This window comes from Cryptomeria japonica, chromosome 9 (genome assembly GCF_030272615.1).
Source record: "Cryptomeria japonica chromosome 9, Sugi_1.0, whole genome shotgun sequence".
Classification (NCBI taxonomy): domain Eukaryota; kingdom Viridiplantae; phylum Streptophyta; class Pinopsida; order Cupressales; family Cupressaceae; genus Cryptomeria; species Cryptomeria japonica.
Genome location: NC_081413.1, coordinates 753,440,907 through 753,447,990, shown reverse-complemented (window position 1 = coordinate 753,447,990; position 7,084 = coordinate 753,440,907).

Genomic DNA, 7,084 nt, shown 5'->3' with positions numbered 1-7,084 from the left:
ATTCATGGTGAAAACTATGAATAACGTGTGCTGATTAGTTCATACCGACACTATGTCTCCCCATAAACTCGTTTGATCAAATTTATTTGATCATTTGTAGGGCGTAACCCCTACCGGCTGGGAGCCTTCTGTATTTACAGAGCTGAAAGTGCCGCATGTATGGCCACACGAGCGGATGCCCTTACTAGTACCTCATTGTTTTAGATGCCCAAATCCTTCTAGTTGTTGAGGCAGGAGGTCGGACCTCTGGTAGCGGCCCACACACATACGGTTCTTAGTAGAGATACAAAGTTCGCCATGGGGAGTTTTCATGGGGACTGATGCTTGGCTGACCCGAGAAGTGAGTGCCGAGGGTGGAGCCAGTGAGGTCAAGCATCTAAGTATCCGCTCTGAATAGCGTAGCCTCGGGGGTAAAACCCCATGTGGGATCAACAATTATTGTCCTGGCCAGCCATAAGAATTGTGCTTGACTTATGATAAACATTCAAACAATCAAGACAAAACAGCAAAACATTGTGTCTTTTGTGTCTTCAAGTGTATGCAAAAACTTTTTACATCAAACAACACACTTTTTGGAGTCTAAACAGTCTGCAAACATTGGGTCATCAACACTGTGTCCTCTTGTCACGAAAAACAGTCGAAAAATCAGATTTGGTCACAGCAAAACAAATTCACAGATAGGAAAGATTGCACTAAGGTTACAGAAACGCGTCTGTGTCTGTTAAAATCGCGTCTGTGTCTGATAAACGCGTCTGTGAAGTACAGAATAGCGTCTGTGTTTTTATCAGCGTCTGTGTCGAACAGAGACACGTCTGTGTCTAGAAATCGCGTCTGTGAAGTATACAGGCGCGTCTGTGTCCACAATTGCAAAAAACTGTTACAGTCTTAGCAAACATCAACAGGAAATCTCAGAACCACGTTTGTGTCAAACAGAATAGCGTCTGTGTCTTCAAACCGCGTCTGTGAAGTATACAGAGGCGTCTGTGTCAGGATTTGAAAAAAGTTTAACAGTCAAGCAAACAAAGAAATCAGTTTCGGCACACTTGAGCTTCCTAGGTTATCTCTTCAGGTTTCATCTAGCATTCAGCCTGTTCTAAGGTCTTACACAGTCCATCATTGCTTCATACCTCATTTTACATTCATACTTGTCTAAACTTGAGTCAAAAGGTCACTTGCTTGTCCTCACTATACTTTGTCAACACACTACATACTACAACACTTTGCTAAGTGGTCCCTCATCAAGGTTTCTTACCTTTGGGTCTCATTTGGTCTTACTTAGAGTCAAGGTCAGCTTACCTCATCAAGAGAAACTATCCTCTCTTTGGAAGTCACACCTACTCTACAACATACATACTTGGTCTTACACTTTGGACATTGCAAGTAAACTTCAGATTCATTTACACTCCATACAACTCTTGGTCTTACATACTCTTGTCATTTTCGTCTAAGTCTCTCACATATTGGTCTAACACCTAGTTCATGGTTGAAACCCGTCTTCAAAAATCTAGGAGAAAAGCTAAAGAAGCTCAAGGGCCCGTAAACATGAGTTCTTATGAGTATGACAATGATGTCTTCTACAATCCTGAGCACACTACATTACCAGACATGAATGTTTATAGACACAATCCAAATGTGGAAAGCGCAAACGTTATACACAATGCTACACACAATGATAATGTGGACAATTCTTCAATACTATCAGCAGACATACAAGAATCTATAATGGACCCTCAATTCAATAGATTGGTTGAAGAGATAATGAGGAGAGATCGTCAATACTTTCTAAACATGATGGCACAAAGTGGAGCTAAAATACCACATGATTTTGACTTATCTCAACTTATGGAAAGTAGACCTTCACAACAAACCCAACCTAATAGTGGAGGACCAAATAATATGATGCCGGAGTCACCATCAGTTTTGCTTCAGAAACCAGCAATCCCACATACACAAGCTCAAATGCATGATACTTACACTCAAAGACCATCATGGAGGCCTTATGCTCAAACACATATTCAAGATATGGGTCAACCAAGACAAATGGATACTCAAGGACTTCCTCAAAATTTTGACACAAGGAGACCTCATGCCAAAATTGGGGGCAACACAATGGAAAATGAAAGGCCCATTGAATATGGTTTATATACACAAAACAGATATGGGGTCCCTCAACAAGAAATTATGCCAAGTGCTCCATACATGTCGCAACAATATCGACCTCCATATGGACATGTCTACGATCAGTATCATCCATATATGCAACAAGCTCCTCCTCAAATGGGTGTTTCAAACATGGGATATGCTACAAGAAATCCATCTCCTCCCAAAAATAATTTGGAGCAACAAATTAGAGATCTACAAAAGAAAGTGGAAGACATGGGCACATCAAAACCCACATATACTATGAGAGATATATGCCCTTATCCCTTTGATAAGAGCATTCCAATGCCTCCGTTTCCTCCGCACTTTGCAACACCGAAATTTGACAAATATAGAGGGAGAGGAGACCCCAAGGCACACATAAGACAATTCTTCACAGCTTGCATTGAGGTAGCAGCAGAAGAAACATACTTAATGAGGTTGTTCCCACAGAGCTTAGGAGATCAAGCGATGGAATGGTTTTCTCAATTACCTCCTGGTATTAAGTCATGGGGCGACTTGGCAGAGGCATTCATTCAACATTTCTCTTACAACATTGAAACAGATGTCTCAGTTACTACCTTGTGCAATACGAAACAAAAAGAAGGAGAATCTTTTGCGTCATTTTTACAAAGATGGAGAAACTTAGCTAGCAGATGCTCTTGTGAAATCCCGCAAAAACAAATGGTGGAAATGTTCACACAAAATGTTAACAAGGCTATTGGTTATGATCTCAGAAAAGCTTGTTTGTCTACATTTAAGGATGTCATTGAAAAGGGCCTAGCAACAGAAAAGGTCTTGATTGAACAAGGAGTTATCAAACTATTCAAAGAAAACAAAGAGGACTTTAAGGGAAAGGACAAACCAAAGTTTTGGAACAAGAACAAGAACACAGTTAATGATGGTGTTGTTGATGCTAACACAGTGAGACCAAAGTTCATCTTTTCTGGATCAAATTCTACCAACAATCAAGTGAACAATCAAACGGCTGCTAAACCACGAAGGAAGTACACTCCATTGGGAGAACCACTTGAATCAGTATTCAAGAAGCTTGTAGCAAACAAAGTGATCACGGTCCCAGATTTTCCTCCATATGAACCAAAGGTAAAACCGAATTGGTGGAATGATGATGAATATTGCGAATTTCATAAGAGCAAGGGTCACAAGACAAGTAATTGCCATCGATTGAAAAACATTGTACAAGATCTCATTGACAGAGGAGATATTGAGATTGAGGGACATTCATCTAACCAAGAGCATGAGGTGTTTAAGGAACCATTCCCAAAACATGACAAGGGAAAAGGCAAAGTCACAGATGATCAAGCCAATTACACCAGAACATCTTACAATTATGATTCCACTATTAATCACATCTCAATGGACAATCATATTTCTACCATTACTATCAAAAATAAAAATCCTGAGAATCCTCCTCAGCGACCTAAAATTGTCCTAAAAGGTGTGGGATCTTCGTCCACATCTACCTCTGAATGTCATGTCACAACCCGTCGAGGTAAGATCACATTGCCAGGTACCTCTTCTAAGAATACCAATCTTCCGTCAACTAAGCCTGAGTACGATCTTGTAGAGCAATTAGGGAAAACACCCGCACTCATCTCTATTCTTGAGCTCTTACGTATATCTCCTGCACATAAAGCTGTCCTTGACAAAACCTTGAGAGATACTGCTGTCCCTACCGATCTGAACGTGGACCAGTTTCAAGCCATGGTGGGATATTTATCCATCCCACACTCCCTCACATTCACAGAAGCCGATGACGCCTCCATAAGTCAGCCTCACAATGCACCTCTACATATTGAAGCCTTCATACATAAACACCGAATAAAACGAGTCCTGATAGATGGAGGAGCAGGTCTTAATATTTGTACATTGAGCACCATCAGACAATTGGGATATTCTGACAAAGCTGTGAATGCTACAAACCAAATCACTATTAAGGCTTATGATGATGAAGAGCGTTCGTCCAAGGGCACAGTCATCTTACCACTAAGAATAGGGCCAGTCACAAAGGACGTGATTTGTCAAGTCCTGGATCTAGACCTCACATATAACATATTGCTAGGACGTCCGTGGATTCATGAAATGAGAGCGGTCCCATCAACATACCATCAGTGCATAAAATTTCCTCATAATGGAGTCGAGGTAACGGTCAATGGTGATCCAAATCCATTCATATATTGCAATAACTTGAGATCACATACTGAGATTATCATTCCCAGCAATCGTGAGGCTACTCCTTCTTCAGCATATATTGATCCTGAGTCATTAAAGCCCTCGACATCCAAACAAGGTGAACTTAGAGCCAAGTTTCAAGACAAAGGCATGGGAGAATACACTCTGAATCAAACAATGTTCTTACGACAAGTCATGAACTCCCCCAAGGAATATGGGAGACCACATCCTAATAAGCAAATCTCCATCATGCTCCTCAAATGGGATCCTACCGTCTTTCAAAAATGGGGCGAACTAGAGGAAGAAAGTTTATATAAAATGCTATATAAGGACGCTGAAGATGATACACATGATCAAATTATAATACCCTGTGAAAACTATGGTAAAGGTTTCAAAATTCTGCAGAGATTCGGGTATGATGGAAAAAGTCCTCTCGGACTACGCAAAGAAGGTGTCATGGAGCCTCTACAACCTGAGCTAACTACAAGAAGGGAACGCTCTAAGGGGCTTGGTTTTCTAAATCCCAAGATTCAAAACAAGAGAACAAAACAGATATGGCGAGTCAAAGTGGCTGAAGTTCAACAAGAGGATAATTATTCCACAGACTCCAATGAGTGGGAATGGGGTTCAGACAAATCCTCCAGCGACTATGAACTCAATGAGACATTTAGAGAGCCAGATGAACCTACAGAGGAGGAGGAGTTTTACAAGAAATTCAGAGTTGGTCAAGAACCGACCCATAAGGATCCCGCACAAGCTTCGTTTCAAGGCCCTAGGTCAGGATCACATAGGATGAGGACACCTGTCCCTGAGGGTGCTACTAGTGATGATAATTTGGACTCACTCACGATCGACACTGATGAGGAGAGTGCCATTGACGACCTCGATGACTATCTTGACATACCTGAATATAACCACATCTTCACTATTAGCCTTGCGGACTCTAAAAACACTAAAGACCTTCCCCTCGTTCACCCCCAACTCATTGACTGGGATCAGGATGGACCACCACAGATTGATACATTTCAAAATGACGAAGCTATTGTTGATTATCTTGGCATTCGCGATGATCTTCCTCTTGGAGACCATAAAGCAGGATACGCCATAGAGCTAAATAACATGGCATACTTTGGTGAGGGTGTCGGGCCTTCTAGTCGCAAAAATGTGAAAATAAAGACAAAACAAGGGTCTTATGGCGAAAACCACACTGTGGCGCTCTCTGACTCTAAAAAAGTAAAAAGAAAGGACGTATCTGAGGGTGAAAACCTCTCTGAGGCGCCCGAAGATGGAAGGCTTGACATTCTCCCAGCATCATACGAGGAAAAATCATCCATGTTGGTAGAGGAGACTATAAAGACAAACATTGGTACAGCAGAGGTTCCACACAACATATTTTTGGCTCAATCATTGACAGAGGCCGAGAGAGCAAAATTCATAAGATTCTTTAAGGAACGACAAGTCAACTTCGCATGGTCTTATGCTGATATGCCTGGACTAGACCCCGACTTAGTAATGCATCATTTAACAGTCAAACCGGGGGCAAAACCAGTAAAACAGAAATTGAGGAAAATGCATCCACAGGTGGCATTGCTAGTCAAGGCAGAGCTGGAGAAATTACTAGATGTCGGATTCATACGCCCAATTGATTATCCCGAATGGATTTCCAACTTAGTACCTGTTAGCAAACCAGATCGCAGCATCCGAATATGTACAGACTTCAGGGATATCAACAAGGCTTGTCCGAAGGATGATTTCCCATTACCAAACATTGATTTAATTGTTGATCTCACAGCAGGCCATGAGATGTTATCTTTAATGGACGGATTCTCTGGATATAATCAGATCAGGATTGCACCTGAAGATCAACATAAAACATCATTCACTTGTCCATGGGGAACCTTCTGCTGGAATGTCATGCCCTTTGGGCTGAAAAATGCAGGTGCCACGTATCAACGAGCCATGACTACTATCTTCCATGATCTCATGCATGTAAAGGTGGAAGATTATGTCGACGACCTTTTGGTTAAATCAATAGACAGAAATACACACTTGGACATACTTTCAGTTGCTTTTGATAGGCTGGAAAAATACAAGGTAAGATTAAACCCAAAGAAATGTGTCTTTGGAGTAACCTCCGGGAAGCTCCTAGGATTCATTGTGTCTAAAAGAGGAATAGAAGCGGATCCAGCAAAAGTCAAGGCTATCTTGGACATGCCGCCACCCAAGAATATTAGTCAACTTCGGTCTTTACAAGGGAGACTCCAGTCTATACGAAGATTCATAGCACAACTTGCAGATAAGTGTAATCCTTTCCAGCACCTGCTACACCAAAACATTAAGTTCAAATGGGACGAGAACTGTCAACAGGCTTTTCAGGCACTTAAAGACTATCTTTTGAACCCGCCAGTTTTGATGCCACCAATTCCGAATCAACCATTGCTAAATTCATATCAGCTACTCCAACAGCACTGGGGGCACTACTAGCACAGCAAATACCTGACGGCAAGGAAAAAGTAGTCTACTATATCAGTCGCACATTGGTGGGATATGAGCTCAACTACACACCAATTGAGCGTGCATGTCTCGCTGTGGTCTTCGCTTCACAAAAATTACGACATTATATGCTTACTCACAAGACCAAGTTGATTGCCAGAATTGATCCACTAAAATATCTGCTCAACAAAGCTACACTTACTGGGCGACTGGCCAAGTGGGTAATGATTTTGAGTGAATTCGACATTGAATACGTGGA